Genomic DNA, 23,756 nt, shown 5'->3' with positions numbered 1-23,756 from the left:
TGCAAAGAAGACATCCAGATGGCCAACAGACACATGAAAAAGTGCTCCATATCACTCGGCATCAGGGAAATACAAATCAAAACCACAATGAGATACCACCTCACACCAGTCAGAATGGCTAAAATTAACAAGTCCGGAAATGACAGATGCTGGCGAGGATGCGGAGAAAAGGGAACCCTCCTACACTGTTGGTGGGAATGCAAGCTGGTGCAACCACTCTGGAAAACAGCATGGAGGTTCCTCAAAATGTTGAAAATAGAACTACCCTATGACCCAGCAATTGCACTGCTGGGTATTTACCCTAAAGATACAAACGTAGTGATCCGAAGGGGCACGTGCACCCGAATGTTTATAGCAGCAATGTCTACAATAGCCAAACTATGGAAAGAACCTAGATGTCCATCAACAGACGAATGGATAAAGAAGATGTGGTATATATATACAATGGAATACTATGCAGCCATCAAAAGAAATGAAATCTTGCCATTTGCGACAACATGGATGGAACTAGAGGGTATCATGCTTAGCGAAATAAGTCAATCGGAGAAAGACAACTATCATATGATCTCCCTGATATGAGGGAGAGGAGATGCAACATGGGGGGTTAATGTGGTAGGAGAAGAGTAAATGAAACAAGTTGGGATTGGGAGGGAGACAAACCATAAGTGACTCTTAATCTCACAAAACAAACTGAGGGTTGCTGGGCAGAGGGGGGCTGGGGGGGGGTTATGGACATTGGGTAGGGTATGTGCTATGGTGAGTGCTGTGAAGTTTGTAAACGTGGAGATTCACAGACCTGTACCCCTGGGGGAAAAAAAAATATATATATATATGTTTATAAAAAATAAAATTATTAAAAAAAAAAAAAAAAAAAAAAACTCCCAGTAAACAAAAAGTTTGTAGCCAGACAGCCTCACAGGTAAGTTCTACCAAACATTTAAAGAGTTAACACCTATATTTTTCAAACTATCCCAAAAAACAGTAAAGAAAGGAAAACCTCCTAATTTATCCCAAAGCCAGTATCACCCTGATATTAAAGCCAGATAAAGATACTACAAAAAAAGAAAATTAAAGACCAGTATCTCTGATGAACAAAGATGCAAAAATTCTCAACAAAATATTAGTAAATCAAATTCCAACAATACATTAAAAAAAAAAACATTCAAGTGGGATATATCCTGGGATACAAGGGTGGTTCAATATTTGTCAATCAATATATCACAATGATGGAAAAAGGAATGAAAACCATATGATTATTTCACAGATACAAAAAAAGCATCTGACAAAGTAAAACATCCATTCATGATAAAAACTCTCAAAAATGTTGGATTAAAGGGAACCTATATCAACGTAATAAAGCCCATACATGGAAAACCCATAGCAAACATCACACTCAATGGTGGAAAACAGAGCATTTCCCCTAAGGTCAACAAGACAGGGATTTCCACCCTCACCACTATTATTTAACATAGTACTAGAAATCCTAGCCACAGCACTCAGACAAGAGAAAGGAATAAAAGGCATCCAAATTGGTAAGGAAGAAGTAAAATTTTCACTATTTGCAAGTGATATAATACTATATATTATAGGAAATAGGAAACCCTAAATATGCCACCAAAAAACTACTACAACTGATAAATGAATTCAGAAAAGTTGCAGGATACAAAAATCAACATACAGAAACCTGTGGCATTTTTGTGTACTAATAATGAAGCAAACGAAAGAGAAATTAAGAAAGCAATCCCATTTATAATTATACCAAAGGTAATAACATAGATGCAAACATAACTTTATTCCTACATAGGAATAAAGTTAACCAAGAAGGTGAAAGACCTAAACTATGAAAACTATAAACACTGATAAAAGATACTGAAGATGACCCAAGTAAATGGAAAGATATTCCATGCTCATGGATTGGAAGAACACGTTAAAATATCCAGACTACACAAAGCAATCTACCAATTAAATGAAATCACTATTAAAATACCAACATTTTTCACAGATCTAGAATTTGTATGGAACCACAGAAGATCCCAAATAGCCAAAGCAACCTTGAAAAGGAAAAACAAAAGCTGGAGGTATCACAATCCTAGATTTCAAGTTATACTACAAAGTCATAGTAATCAAACTAGTACGGTACTGGCACACAAATAGGCACAAGATCAATAAAATCGAATAGAGAGCCCAGAAATAAACCCATGTTTATATGCTCAATTAATCTTTGACAAAGAAGGGAAGAATATACAATGGGAAAAAGTCTCTTCCACAAAGGGTATTGAGAGAACTGAACAGCTACATGCAAAAGAATGAAACTGGATCACTTTCTTACACCATACATATACATAAACTCAAAATGGATTAAGGACCTAAATGTGAGACTTGAAACTATAAAAATGCTAGAAGAGAGGACAGGGGAGTAATTTCCCTGGCATCAGATGTAGCAAATTTTTTCTAGCTATGTCTCCTAAAATAAGGAAAACAAAAGCAAAAATAAACTACTAGGACTATATAAAAATAAAAAGCTTGGGCACAGCAAAGTTAACAATCAACAAAACTAAAAGACAACCTACTGAATGGGAGAAAACATATGCAAGTGACATTTCCAGTAAAAGATTAGTATCCAAAATATATAAAGAACTAATAAAACTCAACACCACAAATAATCCAATTTAAAAATGGGCAATGGAGAGGGTGGTTGGGTTATGGACATTGGGGAGGGTATGTGCTATGGTGAGTGCTATGAAGTATATAAACCCTATGATTAAAGACCTGTACCCCTAGGGCAAATAATACATTATATGTTAATAAAAATAATTAATAAATAAAAAATAAAAATAAAAATGGGCAGAAGACATGAACACATATTTCTCCAAAGATAAACAGATGGCCAACAAACACGTGAAAAGATGCTCCTATCACTCATCTTAAGGGAAATGCAAATCAAAACCACAATATCATCCCACAGCTGTCAGAATGGCTAAAATCAACAATACAAGAAACTTTCTTTAAAGCTTTCTTTAAAACAAAATTTTAGGGGTGCCCAGGTGGCTCAGTTGGTTAAGCATTTCCCTCAGTTGGTCATAATCTCAGAGTCCTGGGACTGAGCCCCATATTGTGCTTCCTGCTCAGCAGCGAGTTTGCTTCTTTGTCTCCCTGTGCTCCTCCTCAACATTTGTACTCTCTCCCTTTCTCTCAAATAAATAAAATCTTTTTAAAAAATTCATATCCTATATCCCACATTTTACTAAAAAGGTAAGTGCTGTTTTATATTCCCGCAAAGAAAACTGTAAAAATTTCTTTCACTGGTGTCATATTTAATATGTGAGTATTTGGGCATTTTTAAACTGAACAGAATGTTGAAAGATAACTTCCTTCATAAAAGATAAATCTTCTCTAACCATTCTCTTTTATGTTGTTTTTCCCAGTTATTCCAAGAGAAAAAAGTATACCTACTCCATTCATTTTGAAAAAAACAAAAAAAAAAAATTTTAATTTTAAACAGATTTCAAAAAGTAATAATAATATGCTAATTTTAAAGGATTTATATCCATTTTAGGTAATAAGTGCTTAAAATATAACTGTGTACTTTAAAAAGTAATTCAACTAAAAAGACAGCTAGGCACTATCAGAAAGACTGGGAGGTACAAATATAGTATCTCCTCTTTTGGAGTTTATAAATTAGTTGAGAAACCAAAATGCACAAGATTTAAAGATTAAATGCCAAAGAAAAGGCTTTAACAAACAAGTTGTAAGAAGTCTTAATACAGAGAAATCACCATGGACCAAAAGGACGAGAAACAGCTTCCCAGAAGAAACAGAAACCCACAATGTATTTTGACAGATGAGTAGTGAACATTCAGAGAAGAACAAAAGTGAGAGAATCACATGTAATTAGAAGCAAAAAATTTCTTACAGGGTAAAATAAATACAAATGTGTCAACATGATTTCTACAGGGTAGTAAAGTTAAGTAAGAAACTAAGGTTACCACTAAACTACAGAAGAACATAAATGCCAACTAAGACGTGCAAAATGAAATTTGACCTGTGTAGGCTTAATGGCAGTAAAAGGAAAGCATCCAACATACTTTCACTGACACATGGGGTAAGCAATGAAATTTTTAAAGCTTTCAGTTTCACCATACACTACCAGAAAGGGGGTGGGAAGTGGGGAAGGAAAGAATGAATATAAAAAATAAGCTTGACTTTACTTCATTAGCTTTTCCCAAGTAACAACAAAATCACAAATGAATAATGTGAACTATTCAACTGTTAAATTCTACTTATGAAATATGATACTTTTTCTTTTGTTCTTTTTAAAAGCCTAAGCATTTAATTCAAAGTTGCAGAAAGTTCCCCCATCTTGGTACATGTCAGAGCCAGTTATTTTGTAACTTTGAAGTTCCTTCAAGGTCTGTCATCTGGTAAGGTCAAGAGATAAATGCCTGAGGTGTTTTTGTCCTCTAGGATGCTAATTTTTCCTTAATGCATCTCTGTTTAGAAATGATTTATGTACTTTGGAGGACAGGGATGTTTTTTAAGATAAAAAAAATCAAGTCCCATGTCAACCTTGTTACATCCAAGGCACAACCATCCATTCATCTATTTTGTATAAATACTCAAACTCACTTTTGCATCAATCTCAGCATTTTAAAATTAAACAAAAACAAAAACTTGGGGCACTTGAGTGGCTCAGTTGCCTAAGCATCTGCCTTTGGCTCAGGTCATGATTCCAGGATCCTGGAATTAAGCCCCACGATGGGCTTCCTGCTTAGCAGGGAGTCTGGTTCTCCCCCTCCCTCTGTTCTTTCCCCCACTCATGCATATATGGGTATATATGTGTGTGTGTGTGTGTGTGTGTGTGTGTGTGCGCGCGCGCGCGCACCCACGCATTCTCTCTCCCATCTCAAATAAATAAAATTTTTTATAAAAATTAAATATAAAAACTTTTTTTTGGTCAGTAGACTATTCAATGTAAATTGAGTCATAGAGATATTCAACTTTTGAAGATAGCACTTCTTTAAAAATGTATGTGAAATAACTTAGAAAAGTGGCAATATAGTACAAATAACTCGTATACACTCTTGACCTGGCTCCCTCAATTGTTAACATCTTACCTCTTTAAACTTACATTCACCCATATGTACACAAATATTTTTCTGATCCATTTGGAATTTAAGTTGCAACATGACGTCCATTACCCCTTAATACCACTTTGTATATTCCCTCCAATCAAGGACACTATCCTGCATAACCATAACACAATCACTAAAATGAACAAATTAATTTTAACATGGTTTTACCATTTAAACCAGAAACCCAATTCAAATTTCACCATTTGTTCCAATAATGTCCAAAATCTAATTCAGATCATGTTTTGCATTTCATTGCCATGTCTCTGTGGACAACTTCAATTTGGAATGTTCCTTCAGTTTTTCCTTGTCTTTGATGACCTGGACATTTCTGAAACATAAATGCTGATACTTCATAGAATTTTCCTCAATGGGGATTTTTCTAACATTTCCTTTATCGTGAACAGATGCCACTTACATATTTTTGGCAAGAATATCAAAGAACTGAGGCTATACTCTTCAGGTTCATTATCAGGAGGCATACAATGCTGACTTGTCCCATTACTGGGGTTGGTAAATTTTGTCACTTGTTAAGATGATACTTTGCCTAAGTAAAGTTAATAAGAATTCTGTTCTTATTTAAAAATAATTACTAAGCGTTTTATGGGGAGATATTTTGACTATGCAAATATCCTACTTTTCATCAAACTTTCACTCACTATACTATCCACTGATATTCTGCCTAAATAAATTATTGCTATGAGGACTGCCAAAAGTAATTTTCTTTTTTTTTCTTCCAATATTTTACTTAAATTCAACTTTGTTAACACATGGCGTGGAATTGGTTTCAGGAATAGAATTTAGTGATCACTTACATATAACAGCTAACACTCATCACAACACATACAATCCAAATGGACTCCTCACTCAATTAGCCCATCCCCCCACCCACCTCCCCTACAGCAGCCCTCAGTTTGTTCTCTACAGTTGAGTCTCTTATGGTTTGTCTACTTCTCTGTTTTTATCTTATTTTTTCTTTCTCTTCCCCTATGTTCATCTGTTTATTTCTTAGATTCCACATATGAGTGAAATCATATGGTATTTATCTTTCTCTAACTTACTTCACTTACCATAATATATTCTAGTTCCATGACATCATTGCAAATGGCAAGATTTCACTCTTTTGATGACTGAGTATTCCATTATATGCCTATGTGTGTACATTAATGTTCATATGTGCGTGTGTGTGTGTGCGTGTATCCCATTATATATATGTTTATATACCTATATACACACACATCATCTTCATCCATTCATCAGTAGATGGACATTTGGGATCTTTCCATATTTCAGGTATTGTGGAAACTGCTGCTACAAACATTGGAGTGCATGTGCCCACTGTGAATCTATTTTTGTATGCTTTGGGTAAATACCTAGTAGTGCAATTGCTGGGTCATAGGGTAGTTCTATTTTTAACTTTTTTTTTATAATTTAAATGTATATTTATTTTTTTTAATTTTTTAAATTTCTTTTCAGCGTAACAGTATTCATTGTTTTTGCACCACACCCAGTGCTCCATGCAATCCGTGCCCTCTCCAATACCCACCACCTGATTCCCCCGACCTCCCACTCCCCGCCCCTTCAAAACCCTCAGATTGTTTTTCAGAGTCCATAGTCTCTCATGGTTCACCTCCCCTTCCAATTTCCCTCAACTCCCTTCTCCTAACTCCCCTTGTCCTCCATGCTATTTGTTATGCTCCACAAATAAGTGAAACCATATGATAATTGACTCTCTCTGCTTGACTTATTTCACTCAGCATAATCTCTTCCAGTCCCGTCCATGTTGCTACAAAAGTTGGGTATTCATCCTTTCTGATGGAGGCATAATACTCCATAGTGTATATGGACCACATCTTCCTTATCCATTCGTCCGATGAAGGGCATCTTGGTTCTTTCCACAGTTTGGCGACCGTGGCCATTGCTGCTGTAAACATTGGGGTACAGATGGCCCTTCTTTTCACTACATCTGTATCTTTGGGGTAAATACCCAGTAGTGCAATTGCTGGGTCATAGGGTAGTTCTATTTTTAACTTTTTGAGGAATCTCCATAATGTTTTCCAGAGTGGCTGCACCAGTTTGCATTCCTACCTACCACCAGTGCCAGAGAGTTCCCCTTTCTTCACATCCTCGCCCAAATCTATTGTTTCCTGGGTTGTTAATTTTAGCCATTCTGACAGGTGTGAGGTAGTATCTCATTGTGGTTTTGATTTGTATTTCCCTGATGATGAGTGGTGATCAGCATTCTTTCATGGGTCTGTTAACGATCTGCATATCTTCTCTGGAGAAATGTCTAATCATGTCTTCTGCCCATTTCTTTTTTTTTTTTTTTAAGATTTTATTTATTTATTTTACAGAGATCACAAGTAGTCAGAGAGGCAGGCAGGGGGTGGGGGGAAGCAGGCTCCCTGCTGAGCAGAGAGCCCAATGCGGGGCTCGATCCCAGGACCCTGAGATCATGACCTGAGCTGAAGGCAGAGGCTTAACCCACTGAGCCACCCAGGTTCCCCTCTTCTGCCCATTTCTTAACCAGATTATCTATTTTCTGGGTGTTGAATTTTTTAAGTTCTTTGTAGATTTCGGATACCAGCCCTTAATTTAATACGTCATTTGAAAATACCTTCTCCCATTCTGAAGTTTCTCTTTTTGTTTTATTGATTGTTTCCTTCACTGTGCAGAAGCTTCTTATCATGATGAAGTCTCAAGGGTTCATTTTTGTTTTTGTTTCCCTTACCTCCGGAGTCGTGCGCACTAAAAAGTTCCTATGGCCAAGGTCAAAGAAGTGGCTGTCTGTGTTCTCCTCAGGATTTTGATGGTTGTCTATCTAATATTTAGGTCTTTCACCATTTTGAAATTATCTTTGTGTATGGTGTAAAAAAAAAGGTATGGTTTCATTCTTCTGCATATCATTGTCTACTTTTCCCAACACCATTTGTTTCAGAGACTGTCTTTTCTCCACTGGATATTCTTTCCTGCTTTGTCGAAGATTAGTCGACCATACAGTTGTGGATCCATTTTCAGATTCTCTATTCTATTCCCCTGATCTGTTTTTGTGCCAGAACCATACTGCCTTGATGATTACAGATCTGTAATACAGTTTTCAAACTGTATTGAAATAGGGAACTGTGATGCCTCCAGTTTTGGTTTTCTTTTTTAACATTACATTGGCTATTTGGGATCTTTTCTGGTTTCATACGAATGTTAGAATTGTTTGTTCTAGTTCTGTGAAAAATGTTGGTATTATTTTGATAGGGATTACACTGAATATTGACTGCTTTGGGTAGTACAGACATTTGAACAGTATTTGTTCTTCCAATCCAGGAGCATGGAGTGTTTTTCTATTTTTTGGTGTCTTCTTCAATTTCTTTCATGTGCTTTACAACTTTCCGGGTATAGGTCTTTTACCACTTTGGTTAGGTCTATTCCTCAGTATCTTATCAGTTTTGATGCACTTATAAATGGGACTGATACCCTGACTTCTCTTTCTGCTGCTTCATTTTGGTGTATAGAAATGAAGCAGATTATTGTACACTGATTTTATATCCTGTGCCTTTGCTGAATTTATGTATTGGTTCTAGCAATTTTTTGGTTGGAGTCTTTCATGTTTTCTATACAGAGTATCATGTTCTGCAAAGAGTGAAAGTTTGACTTCTTCCTTGCCGATATGGATGTCTTTTATTTCTTTTTGTCTGATTGTTGAGGCTAGAGCCTCTAGTACTATGTTAAACAACAGTGGTGAGAGTGGACATCCTTGCCGTGTTCTTAACCTTAGGAGAAAAGTGGTCTTTTTTTTGCCATTGAATATGATATTAGCTGTGGGTCTTTCACATGTGACCTTTAAGATGTTGAGGTGTTCCAACTTTCTTGAGGGTTTTTGTCAAGAAGGGATGCTGTATTTTGTATTTTGCTTTTTCAGCATTTTTGTAAGGATCATATAATTCTTATCCTTTCTTTTATTAATGTGGTATATCATGGTGATTGATTTGTGGATACTGAACTGCCCCTGCAGGCCAGGAATAAATCACACTTGATTGTGGTGAATAATCCTTTTAAATATACTGTTGAATTTGATTAGTTGGTATCTTGCTGAGAATTTTTACATTCATGTTCATCAGGAGTATTGGTCTGTAATTTTCCTTTTTAATGGCTCTCTGCCTGGTTTTAGAATCAAGATAATTCTGCCCTCATAGGATGAGTTTCAGAGTTTTCTATTTCTTTTTTTAGAATAGTTTCAGAAGAATACATATTAATTCTTCTTTAAATGTTTGCTAGAATTCACCTGTAAGCCATCCAGCCTAGACTCATTTGTTGGGGAGATTCTTGATCACTGATTTAATTTCTTTGCTCGTTATGGGTTTGTTCAAATTTTCTATTTCTTCCTGTTACAGTTTTTGGTTGTTTCTAGGAATTTATCCATTCCTTCCAGATTGGCCAACTTATTGGCATATGATTGCTCATAATCTCCTATTATAATTGTATTTATGTAGTGTTGGTTGTGATCACTCATCTTTCGTGATTTTATTTATATGGGGCCTTACTATTTTCTTTTTGATAAGTCTGGCTAGGGGGTTATCAATTTTAATTCTTTCAAAAAATCAGCTCCTAGCTTTGTTGATCTGTTCTGTTTTTTTTTTTTCTTAATTTCTATTCACTGATTTCTGCTCTAATCTTAATTTCTCTTCTTCTGCAGGTTTTAGGCTTTATTTGCTGTTCTTCCTCCAGTTCCTTTATGCGTAAGATCAGGTTGTGTATTTGAGATTTTTCTTGCTTCATGAGGAGAGACTATATTGCTATATACTTCCCTCTTATGACCACCTTTCTGTATCCCAAAGGTTTTGGACTGCCATGTTTTCATTTTCATTTACTTCCATATATTTTCTTTATTTCTTCTTTAATTTCCTGGTTAACCCATTCATTCTTTAGAAGGATGTCCTTTACCCTCCATATATTTGTGGTCTTTCAAAATTTTTTCTTGTTGTAGACTTCAAGTTTCATAGTCTTGTGGTTCTGAAAATATACTTGGTGTGATCTCAATCTTTTTGTACCAACTGAGGCCTGATTTGTAACCCAGTATGTGATCTATTCTGGAGAATGTTCCATGTGCATTCAAAAACAATGTGTATTCTGTTACTTTAGGATGAAATGCTCTGAATATAGTTGTTAAGCCCTTCTGGTCCAGTGCATCATTCAAAGCCATTGTTTCCTTGTTAATCTGCTGTTTAAATGGATCTGTCCATTGTTGAGTGGGGTGTTAAAGTCCCCTACTATTACCGTACTTTTATCAATGATTTTCCTTAAGCTTGTTACTGATATATATATATTTGGGTGCTCTCACATCGGGGGCATAAGTATTTATAATTGTTAGGTCTTCTTGTTGGATAGACCCCTTTAATATGATATAGTGCCCTTCTTCATCTTTTATTACAATCTTTGGTTTAAAATCTACTTTGTCTGATATATGTATGATGACTCCAGCTTTCTTTTGATATCCATTAGCAGGATAAATGGTCCTCCATCCGCTTTCAATCTGCAGGTGTCTTTGGGTTTAAAATGACTTTCTTATAGCACACCAATGGGTCTTGTTTTTGTTTTGTTTCAGCTTGGTTTTTGGTTTTTTGGTTTTTTGTCCATTCTGATGCCCTAGGTCTTTTGATTGGAGCACTGAGTCCATTTACATTCAGAGTAATTACTGATAGATATGCATTCAGTGCCATTTACACCTATAAAGTCACTGTTCCTGTAGATTGTCTCTGTTCCTTTCTAGTCTTCATTGCTTTTGGTCTCTCTTTCCCACTCAAAGGATCCCCTTTGTTGTCTCTTACAGAGCTGGTTTAGTGTTCATGGTCTCCCTTTAGTGTTTGTTTTGGAAACTCTTCATCTCCCCTTCTATTCTGAATGACAGCCTTGCTGGATATAGTATTCTTGGCTGCATATTTCTCCCATTTAGCACATTGAATATTTCATGTCACTCTCTTCTAGCCTGCCAAGTTTCTGTGGGCAAGTATGCTGCTAACCTTAAGTGTCTACCCTTATTAAGGGCCTTTTGTCCCTAGCTGATTTCCAAATTCTCTCTTTATCTTTGTATTTTACAAGTTTCACTATGACATGTCTTGGTGTTGACCTGTTTTTGTGGCTTTTGAGGGGCGTTCTCTGGGCCTCTTGGACTTGAATGCCTATTTTCTTCCCCAGATTAGGGAAGTTTTCAGCTGTAATTTGTTCAAATAAACCTTCTGCCCCTTTTTTCCCCACTCTTCTTCTTCTGGGGCTCCTATGATATGGATCTTAGTGCTCTTTGTGGAATTGCTGAGTTCCCTTAGTCTATATTTGTGATCTAATAGTTTTCTTTCCCTCTTCAACTTCATTATTTTCCATAATTTTATCTTCTATATCACCTATTCAATTCTCTGCTTCTTCTATCCTCATTGTGATTACATCCAATCAGTTTTGCATCTCAGAGCACTTTTTTTATTTCAGCCTGATTAGTTTTTAGGTCTTTAACACTACATCAAGGGTTTCTCTGGTGTCTTCTATATTTTTAAGCACAGCTAGTAGTCTTATGACTGTTGTTCTAAATTCTTGTTCAGAAATCCCTGACTGTAATTTCTTTTTGAACTTTCTTTTGGGGAGAATGCCTCTATCTTGTCACTATGTCTATAAAGCTTGTTATGCTTTGTGCTACTGAGACAAATGCCATATTAAGAAGGGGTCATACACTGTGCAGGACCTGGTGCCTCAGGAGGGGTTTGGGATGTATGCTGTGTGCACTCTGCAGTTGTGTTTCGGCTGCTCTTTCTCACAGGTCAGTCCCCTGCAGAGCTCCTTCGTGCTTCTACTGGAGAGTGTTTGGACCTTCAAAGAGATGTGCTTTGATTTACAATAAGCCTGATTTTGAAAATAAATAAATAAATAAAGCCTGATCTAAAAAGAGAGAGAAGGAACAAAAAAGCAAACAAAAAATTATACACCTGATTCAAAAAATAAAAAAGGAAGAAAGAAACCTGATCCCCCCCACCCCAAAAAAAGAAAGGAAAGAAAACAAATAAACAAAAAACTATAAACCTGATTAAAAATAAAAGTAAAAATAAAATTAGTAAAAAGGCCTGGTCCTATTTCCACCAGAACTGAAGCTGACACTTTGGGGCACTCTATGATCAGTAGACTCGGTACATACTGTGTCCTGTGCTAGTCCTGTAAGGGACAGATCTGATGTGCTGGCTCACAGTTATACCTGCCCTAGTAAATATGGCCCTGCTGGGTGCAGGGAGACAGAGTTTGGTGTAAGTGACTCCATACTCCACTGGGGGCTCTATCTCTCTGAAGTCCCAATGTGCTGGTGGGCTGGAAGACAACGTCATCCCACACTCTTCTCCCCCTGAGGGCCACTCCCAGCAACCACCACTGTTCAGGAGGCCCTCATAGAAAAGCCAGCAATGCAGCTGGGATTCAAAACTGAATCTTAAAGGGCATGGCAAGGTTCAGACCTGCTCCCCTCCACTGGAGGAGAGCCTCACAGCACTGCTCCCAGCACCATTCTGTCCCAGAAAGCAAACAGCTACTATGGTGAAGTACAGCAAAAAGCTGCAATTGGGTTATCTTGCCTCTGCATGTACCTCTGCCCTCTGCTGTTGAATGGCTATTCAGTAACACCTGACACACCTTTTGTCCTTGGAGAGGCAATATACCCTCTTCCAGAGGTACTCCAGAAAGGAAAATATTTTCTCCGAATGGAACCCCACACCTCTCAGGGGATCCCACACCACCATATCTCATTTGAACACTATGCATTGATCTCTTTACCCTTGCTCCCTCTCTCCCTGCCTTTTCTCTGTGAAAAGGGCTCCCTTCCCTCTGTAGCACCACAGCTTTTCTCTCCCCCGATTCATGTCTCCAAACCTCCCATCTGCCAATTCTCTCCCTCTAATTGTACAGATCATTTTCTTAATCCTCAGATTTCCTAGTTGTTCAAAATGACTTGATGTTCATCTAGCTGTGTTTGAGGGATGAGGCAAGCCCAGGGTTCCCCTACTACTCTTAATTTCCCAAACCAAAGGTCATTTTCTAATTCCAACATTTCATCTAGATTAGTTGGTGTTCTACTGTAAGATAGTGTCTTCCATTCAACCCCATTTAGTTATTCATTCATTTATTTATATCAGTATATATTCATGGATTTCAATTTATTCAGTGAATTCAACCAATCATTATTTATTTTTATATTCAAAAAGTCACTAATTCAACCAGCACAACTACTTTGAGCTGGTTCCTGTGTGCTTTTGACATGGTTTTATCATTCATTCAACACTTCATTGCTTTCTAGCTCAACAAACCATTTCCCTAAGAAGGCCTGATTCCTTTCAGTAGAGAATGACTTCTAGAAAACAGGATCTGGGCACAAGTGTGCTCACTGCTACTAGACTTTTAGTGCTTCTAGATCCTCTCATTGGACAGAGCTAAGAAATATTTGTAGGTACTACAGATAAATACACACATATGGCCCACTGCTGGTTCCGTGACTGAAAAGAATTTTGTTCGTAATTCTAGTCTTAGGATCATCCAAAGAATAAGGTTTTGATGATTAGGGGCACCTGGATGGCTCAACTGGTTAAGCGTCTGCCTTCAGCTCAGGTCATGATCCTCAGATCCTGGGATCCTGGGATCTGGGATCAAGCTCCACATCTGGCTCTCTGGTCAGTGGGGAGTCTGCTTTTCCTTCTCACTCTCCCTCTGTGCTGTCCCTCTCTCTCAAATAAATAAAATATTTAGAAAAAAAAAAAAGGTTTTGATGATTATACAATAGTTTTGAAATGACCTCACAAAAAGGGCTATTTCTAGAAGAGGTGACAGAAGAGAGCAATGAAGAAGACATCTACTAGTTCAAGGAAGTGTCATGCAGAAACTGTCACATATGTTAAAAACACAGTAACAAGTATTTTGTCTTGTTGGAAAATGGTATTATTTAATAAAATAACCACCACAATGTGGAAACTTAAAAAATCTAACACACTGCAAGTCAGTTTCATCACTGATTATGGATTCTTCAAAAAGAAAGAGTCAAAAGACACAAAAGGTCACATATTATATAATTCCATTTCTATGAAACATACAGACTGGGCAAATCCATAGAGACAGAAAGAAGGTCGGTTGCCAGAGGCTGGACAGAGGGGAAGATGGGGAGTGACAGCTAATGCATATGGATTTCTCTTAGGTCTGATGAAAATATTCTGAACTAGAGAGTGATGATGGTTAACAACTTTATGAGTACACTAAAAATCACTGAACTGTACATTTTAAAGAGGTGAATTGTATGGTCTATGAATTTTATCTTAATTTAAATAGGGGGGCCAATAATGCAAGACTTCTTAACAGCACACCAAATGTTAACTTCAAGGATTCTCATGTTGCCAAATTTTCTGAGGCTTTTCTGTATACCAAACACCTCAATTAACGTGTGATAGACAATCTTGCCATTTAGATAGAAATGTGCTTCATCAGAAAAGGTCAACTTGTCAAAAATAAAATTGGAATTTTCGACTTTTCACTTTATTAGTTGTCAATAGTCTAACTTAGCATGGTTATCTTTTGCAATATTTGAACAAGTAGGCACACTTTGGAATTTCACTGTTAAGAGTTCTGTAGCTTGAGGTTTTTAGAATATTTGATTCAGCAGATGTACAATGCATGTTTTTGGGACTCTGTGCCAACACTGTCTCAATTTTAGCCATAGTCTCTGGCTTGCTGGCACCTCCCAGATCTAGGTTTAACATAAACTAAGTCCAATGTCCTTGAGTTTTCCATCTAGTTGCTAATTATGTGTTTGTGGGGAGCCTCTTTCTTATAATAGGAAGTGAATTTTCTTCTTACTGTTAATGTGAACTTGATTTCAGCTAATCAAGAGCACAGGTAACTTTTTCTTCAGTGTCTGCCATCTTCAATCAAAAGGATTGAGACAAAAAGTTAAAATTAAAATTTTTCTATTTGAAATTCATAAAAACATGAATAAGAGAAGTGTCAATAAGCTTTAAAATGATTTCTTTTTACGTCTGTAGCATTTATACTTCTGAAGTTATTAAAACTTAAAACTGTGATAAGACTTCTGAGGCACTCTTAAGTTACATAAAATCGTAAATTTAGCTGTAGTCATTTAAAAAGGAATAAAATTCAGAAGACCATAGCCAATATAACAACATGTACTCCCTAAAGATATGAGTGATTGTCTTTTCTAAAAAAAGAACTTGGAAAATATATAAGAAATATAGTAATTGTTTGGGTAGAAAACCAAGTTTCTAATTTCCAAGCAACAGCCTAATTAAAGAGGACTTAGCTGATCTTTTTTAAATCTAAAAGTTCAATGAAAGGCATCCTTCAAAGCTAAAGGAACTGAGTTAATACTTATCTTTGAGAAAAATCCATTAGAAAAAATAACTTGAAGAAAGTACCTAAAGACAGAAAAATTCCATTGGGATATAGAATGTTGAAGGTAGCAGGACACTAGATTCAGTGATGCTGAAAACTTTATTCCCATGAATCTTTTATCTCTACATAATAAAAGGGGAAAATTAAATTTTTAAAAATAGGATTACTAGGCAATGTATTTTTAAGTAATCTCTATTCCCAATATGCGGCTCAGAATCATGACCCCAAGATATCAAGAGTCTCATGCTCTAGTCACTGAGCCAGCCAGGTACACTGTCAACATTTTTTTTTTATAATAGTCTGATCAAAGAACAAAAGAGAAAGTTTAGAAAGTCGTTTAGATTTCATATAACAAAGGCCTATTAGGTGGTTATGAACTGGTTATAATTTCATTTGTTTTTAGGGAAATTTGTCTTAGGGAAATAATGTTTTTTAAAACTGGTTATAGGCCCAGTATTAGCTAAATATTTTCAGTCATGACAGATGACTGGCTGAAGCAACTATCAAATACCCAATAAACCAAAAGGGAAATAATGGACCTGGTAGTGGTCCCTTAAAGAACAGCTAAAACAACCAAGTAATGTGTATTCACATAAAAAAGACTAAGGATAAGACTACTTCTGTTTAGAATGACCTAAGTAAAATGAAATGGGATTTACCCTAAGGCTTGAAGGCCACGAATACGCTGAGCATGGAGTGATTATCAAATTCTACAATATTAGAATTGACAACTGTAACTCTCAGGATAAAAGGCAGAGAGGAACAGGGAATATAGCCAATGGTACCATAATAGCTTTGTATAGTGACAGATGGTAGCTACACATGTGGGAGCATAACATAACATACACAGTTGCCCAATCCCTATGCTGTACACCTAAAACTAATGTTACATTGTATGTCACCTATACTGCAATTTTTAAAAAAAGAAAACTGTAACCCTCAAAGCTTGTAGGAGACTGTTTTAAGATCTTCCTAAAAAGGACTATTTTTTAAATGAGGAGAAACCTATTAATTTGTTATGAATAAATGATTAGAAATACAATTAAGTTTGGGGGCACCTGGGTGGCTCAGTGGGTTAAAGCCTCTGCCTTCGGCTCAGGTCATGATCCCAGGGTCCTGGGATCGAGCCCCGCATCGGGCTCTCTGCTCAGCAGGGAGCCTGCTTCCCCCTCTCTCTCTGCCTGCCTCTCTGCCTACTTGTGATCTCTGTCTGTCAAATAAATAAACAAAATCTTAAAAAAAAAAAAAAGAAAGAAAGAAAGAAAGAAAGAAAGAAAGACAGACAGACAGACAATTAAGTTCAATATGGGTCTGAACAAGTGTATGAGTGAGTAGTGGTTACAGCCAATAAAAAACACACTAGAAGATAACTGAAGAAATATTCAGAAAATTCAAGAAATATTCAAACCCTGTAAGATGAATTATACTTAAGACATCTAGGAGCCACTGAAGAAAATAGGGTGTGAGTGAAATGTACTTACATTTAATTTACCTCTTAATTGCTTATTTTCTCTAACCAGTGCCTTGCTCATTGTAAAGTCTCAAAAATTTTTAAAATTATCATATTCCTACATAATCTAAAAAGTAAACAGGAAATCAGTATATAAAACCAAGAATCCCACATTAGTTAAGCATCTATTTTTATTAAGATTATAGGGGTTTTTTTAAAGTTTTTATTTATTTATTCATTTAAGCAATCTACACCCAATATGGGCTTCAAACTACAACCCCGAGTTCAAGAGTGCATGCTCCTCCGACGGAGCCGGTCAGCTGCCCGAAGCATCTATTTTTAAAAAGTACTAAATTCTATTACAGTTTATTCAACTGAAAAGTTAAAAATCTGAGCGTGTTGAATAAAAAATGACAAATACAATTCGAAAGTTAGCAAAGAAGGTTGATAAATCAAAAACCAGAGCTATCTTTGACACCTTCCTCTCTCACCACCCATGGTTAAAAATACAACTATCACCCAGTCTTGTCTATTCTAGATCTCAAATATTTCTCAATGTCTAGCTCTCTCCATCGCCAAGGCCATCATCTGCCACCTCTAAAACTGATTAGTCTCCCCAACTAATCTATATTTAATAACTTCTCTATGCTGCAGGTGGCACCTTTGTGATGTAAATGGACCCTGTCCCTCTCCAACTTCAAATCCACTGCAATTCCCCTTTGTGACTTGGCCTGCAAGTCTTTGCATGTATCTCTTCCAATTTCTTCAATGCCACTGCTCCCACCTTGCTAAGCTTTAGTCTCTCTGGCTTTCCTTACGCCCCCAACACACCAGACTCTTCTCCACCTAAAGTCCTGCCACATTATGACCTCTTATTGAGAACACACCTCTTCCTACTTTACTTTTACTGCAGCCTAAATACCAGTTGCTAAAAGGGGCTTTCTCTACCCACTCCATCTCAAGGAGACATTCCCTTGTTCTTATCCCCCTCATAGTCCATATTCTTTCCTTTCAAAGCACTAATAACAGTTTGAAATTCAATACTTGTGTATTTATTTTATGTTTCTAATCCCTACTAAACTCTTAAGTTTCCTAAAGGCAGAAACATCAGTTTAGTTGCTGATTGTATGCCCAGTTACTTATATAATGCCATGCACCTAGTAAATGTTTAAGTTTTTGGAATAAATAGGTAAATTTTTACTGAAAAGTAAGCTTTCAAAAGGAGAGGACTGGGAAGTAATAAATTTAAATCTATAAATGGGTCTTTCATAAAAGATACTAACACGTTTATTCCACTTCCATTATGGGTACAACTGAATAATGAAATTAACATTTATTAAACATTTACCATGTTTCAGACACTTTACATAGATTAATTCATTAATTCTTACAAAAACCATATAAGTTAGTTTGCAGGTGACGACCTGAGGCCAGAGAGGTTAAATAAATTGCCCAAAATTACACAGACATGAGCGAGTTAGGAGTTTTGAAGCCAGTTTAACCATTATGCTTTCTAGAACATAAGGAAATGTGTTAAACTATAACTACTTTAACTAAGAAAACAGGAAAAAGTCTCTGACTGTGGAAACTACTAAGGAGATTCCCAAAGACAGTCCTCTGAAGAACTTGAAAACTCCATGAGAGCTTCTCATATGTACTGAGAAACAAGTACAAAAATATATATGGTAGCAATGTTTGAAATAGTTAAAATAACAACTCAAAGGTCACTGATACAAAGAATGAATAAAGTATACAGCAGACAACAACATGACTGACTCTCAAGTATACTGAGCAAAGGAGCAAGCTGAAGAAAAATACCTATGATTTCATTTATACAAAATTTTTAAATGATCAAAACTAAATATGACACAACTTAGGATATAAATGAGAAATTTATGAAGAAAAGCTAGAGAATAACTTAAAACTCAGGATGGTTATCTCTGATAGGGAAGGAAGGGAATGACCATTAAGGGACCTATAGGTGCTTTAGAAGCACTAGTAATGTTCTGTTTCTTAAATGGGGTGGGGGGGGTAGATAGTACACTTACGTGACTTCTTTCCATTATGCCTCATATATGTTATGAATTATTTGACATATATCTAGATAGAGCTATACTATGTCATCTACACAAAGAGCCAACTGGATGGAGAGAAGTCCAAGGAAGCAATGTCAAAACACAGATGGAAGGGCCCAAGGATTTTAAGTGTTATCCTACCTGAAAATGAACACTACCTGGCTTTCTTCCTTCTTTATCTTTAGTGCTGGGGCCTACACCCAATTTCCTGATTATAAACATTTGCTAAGTCACATGGGTAAGGCATAAGTGCACTGGAGCTATCACTGACATACAAAAGCAAAAAGGCAGTTTAAAAAAAAAAAAAACCCATAGTATATGTGATGACTATTATACCTCCCAAACTCTCCACCTTCCATGTTATTTGCTGTATCCAGGGTGATAAGCCTAGCAAGCATATTTTCAGTTTAGTCAGTGGTCCCTCAGAGTAGGCTACCTGACTTCAACCACAGGAAGTACCCCAAGGAGCAGTTCAAAAGACCCTTCAGACTTTTACATGCCTTAAGCCTCTGGTGTCTATACATAGTTCTAATCACTCAAGATAATCCAAGAAAAGGGAGGAGATGGGATACAGTGAACCCCTGCCCCTCTGTTAGTAGGGCCATTTTTTACCACTTTAATACTCAGCAACTAAAACCACAGATATAACTGAGACTAAGTTCATAATTATCTACGTTATTTTCAAATTCTGCTTTTAGCAAAATGTGATTAATCTCACGGACTTGAGGCAAACATTACAAATGTGAACTTACTAAAACATCTGTGTAAATAAAATACTACTTTAAACAATGCAATAATGAAGTTTTTAATTTGGAAGAAGGGTTCTTTGCTATTTAACAAAAAAAGTTTGAAAATATAGCTATACTACGCATTGTAAAACAGAAATGCAGAAGATAGAATGCAGAACACTCTATATATATATATATATCCTTCTCCACCAACAGTAGCCGGATTTTCCTCATCTCCACGGCCTATGAATCTCAAACTTTTCCCTCATTTTTCCTACTCCAGGCTATAAGACACTCTTGTTTTCCAGCCAGATATATTGAAAGAGGGGGCCACCAAAGTAAAGAAAGTGCTATATGACAAAATAAAGCCAAAGAGTAGAGAATTTGAGATAGAAATAATCTATCCCAAGGATTAACCACAGAGATACACTTAGATGATCCTTATCAAGTTTATAAAGGAGAAACTGACATGTATATATCACACAAGAGGAAAAGAGAATGCTAAGAATATTAGAAATGGGAATTGACACTTTCTCATATTTCATATTTTAACAAATCCTTCACCTTTAGTTTATTCATATACAATACTTTATTTGCAATATATGCTGGTCATAAGCTTAATTCAAGTTTCATTTTCTGAGGAATTCAATATAGTAGTTAGGAGCACAAGCTCTAAAATCAGATATTCTGGGTTCAAATTTTGCCCCTGCCACTTACTAGCTATGATACCTTCGGTAAATTATTTAAAAAGACATTATTTAATACCTCACTTAGGATAAAATGGAACTAATTATAGTAACTACCTTATTAAGGATGTTGTAATGAATAAATGTGATAATATATGTAAAGAGCTTAACACAATGCTGATAATAGCACTAAATAAATTATAACAATAACTATTATTACTTATCCAGGAGTTTCTGTATTATTTCAGCACTTTTACAAGCCGCTAGTATTTTCTACTTTACCATTTAAAAATTATCTTAGGGGCGCCTGGGTAGCTCAGTGGGTTATGATCTCAGGGTCCTGGTATCAAGCCCCACAGCAGGCTCTCTGCTCAGCGGGGAGCCTGCTTCCCCCTCTCTCTCTGCCTGCGTTTCTGCCTACTTGTGATCTCTGTCAAATAAATAAATAAAATCTTTAAAAAAATTATCTTATACTGGAAATTAATCATTTAAATAAATTTGAAATCTGGATTCAGCTGCATGCCAGCATATTAAAAACTGTTAACGTCATATTTTAGCAATCCCTCTTTACATTATTTTTAGTAATTGCTCAAAGCATAACAACATATATCCTCAACTTTCCACAGTCTACTGAGAGTTAATATTGTACCACTTTATGAAAATGCAGGAACCCTCAATTTCCCTTCTTCAACATTATGCTATAATCTTTGTAGGTATTACATTTACATATGTCATATTGAAACCTCACAATACAACACTACAATTTTTACCTTAAACAGTCACATGTGTTTTAAAGGAATTAGGGAGTAATAAATACATTTACCCAAATACTTCCCATTTCTGGTGCTGTTTATTCCTATGGAATACATGAGTTTCCATTGGGTATCCCTTCCCTTCAGCCTGAAGAACTCCCCTTCAGCATGTCTTGCAATGCAGGTCTGCTGGCAATAAAATCTCATTTTTGTTTATGTAGTGTTATTCTCTCCAAGTGTTGACTTCCCTTCCATTTCTGCCTGCTTATGGTCACTCTCCAGTGCCTTCAGAGTTGTGGGGTTTTTGTATTTTGTCCAGAATTTATAATGGTTTTCTGCAGGAGGATTAGTTCAGTACGAGCTACTCCAGTATTACTAGAAGCAGCTAATATTTTAAGATGCCAGAGAAGTTTTAAATATTCAAAGGATATTCTTGGGCATGGGACTCTAAGGTAAAAGATGGATTATAATACTTCAAAATGATATATTCATAGTTGTACTATTATTCCATAAATTGATTCATGTGTCTGTTAGGTTACAATTCAGCAATCTAATGATTTCAGCATTGTTTCTATTTTTCTCACATACAGTAATATATACTTCACTTTGCATTATATAAATTTGATATGATCATATAACTAGAAACATATTCATGTACTTGATTATTTCTTCTATTAAAGTTTTGTTTTGGTTTTTGTTTGCTTAATAAACAACAGAAACAAAGTCCAATTAACTTCAGCAGAAAAGAAACTGATTGCCAAAAAAACCCAGGTAGATCATAGAACCAATGGAAGCCCAGACAATCACACTCCAAAGGAAATCAAAGAAGGCAAGGTATGATGAAAATCCTAAGCCATAAACTCAGCCCTGAGAACCCACTGAATACACATCCCCACTCTTCACACCCATACTGCTGAAATTACTTCACAGGTGCATCATCTCATCTGACTAATTTAACATCCATCACTCCCTTAAGAGTCAATGTCTTGAGCAGGACTATCTGACTGACTCACAGTCCAATTGCCAGGGTTATAGGTAAAGTTTACGTCACCATACCGGTATTCCTCAAAATGAGAAGGGTATGTAACTCTAAGTTAGTTCTAATATATTATTATTAGTTATTAAATGGGAAATACAATGATCAGCAAGACAGCAAACATCAGAGCAAAATCATACAATATGAGTTTTTCATGAATGTAACATGCCATACTTGCTTCATTCATGGTGCAGTGCTTCTAATTATTTTGGAGTTAAAGTTATACCCAACTTAAAATGTGATATACAAAGCTCCCATGTATAAAATAAAAAGGCAAGGAGGAATTAATTCTATCCAAAGAGAATTCTTGCTTTTCAAAAGTATTCATTGATGGATTCCTTCAAATAACTGACTCCTCCATTACAATTAAAAAAATATTCGATTTATAAAAACTTTATATTCTTCTACTTTCTGAAGCAGGACACAGGTTTTAACCATTCAGCTTTTGCAACTACACCCAGAACATTATTTTATTGATTTATAGATTCATGCATTTTTGAGTACCTGCACTTACAAAATTTACATGATTAAGCTGAAATAAGTAGATGGACATGAAACAATTTCTCCCTGACAACTACTCAAATCAAGTTAATATAAAATACCAGAAATGAAAATGGTAGTGAACAGTAAGGAAAAACTGTTCAAGACTGAAATTTAACGTGAGTCTTGACTAGTTCAGGCATTTGTCATTGACTAGACTTTTTTATAACTCCATAGAAACAGAAGTCAACTTGTGGAAATGGATAATAATACAAACATGTCCTAGAAATGCAAACTGATCCTAATTATTGTCCAGTGGATATTGATCAGTTTTATCTGTTCTGCATTCACTTGCATATTGATTTCAGTATCCCTTATTTGACCATAAACATGTGGTACTTTGGACAATCTCATAATACCACTAATTAATGAGTTAAATATAATATTTAAAATGTATTCATTTTTTATTTGTATAAAAGTCACAATCACATTTTCTTTTAAAAGGTATCCTTTGAGGGGCGCCTGGATGGCTCAGTGGGTTAAAGCCTCTGCCTTCGGCTCGGGTCATGATCTCAGGGTCCTGGGATCGAGCCCTGAATCAGGCTCTCTGGTCAGCAGGGAGCCTGCTTCCCTTCCCCTCTCTCTGCCTGCTTCTCTGTCTACTTGTGATCTCTGTCAAATAAATAAATAAAATCTTAAAAAAAAAAAAATGTCCTCTGACAACAGTCTGCTTAGTAGAGGGCTACAACAAAAATAAATGTACACCACTGCCACCAGTAATTCTATATAGTACAACCTTAAAATATATGGCAAAGGAAGTCCTGCTTATAAGATAATTGTTCTAATTAAAAAGACTTAGGATTACTGATATAATTATTTCTCCATATGACATAATAGAAATAGCCTAGAAATGTACTGTTCTCTACTATATATATATATATACACATACACATAATATATATTATACTACATATGTCAGCCTGTTTCTCTGTATACACACGCACACACTA

This window comes from Lontra canadensis, unplaced genomic scaffold (assembly GCF_010015895.1).
Source record: "Lontra canadensis isolate GAN:19392208 unplaced genomic scaffold, GSC_riverotter_1.0 scaffold50, whole genome shotgun sequence".
Lineage (NCBI taxonomy): Eukaryota > Metazoa > Chordata > Mammalia > Carnivora > Mustelidae > Lontra > Lontra canadensis.
This window is presented reverse-complemented; position numbering follows the sequence as displayed.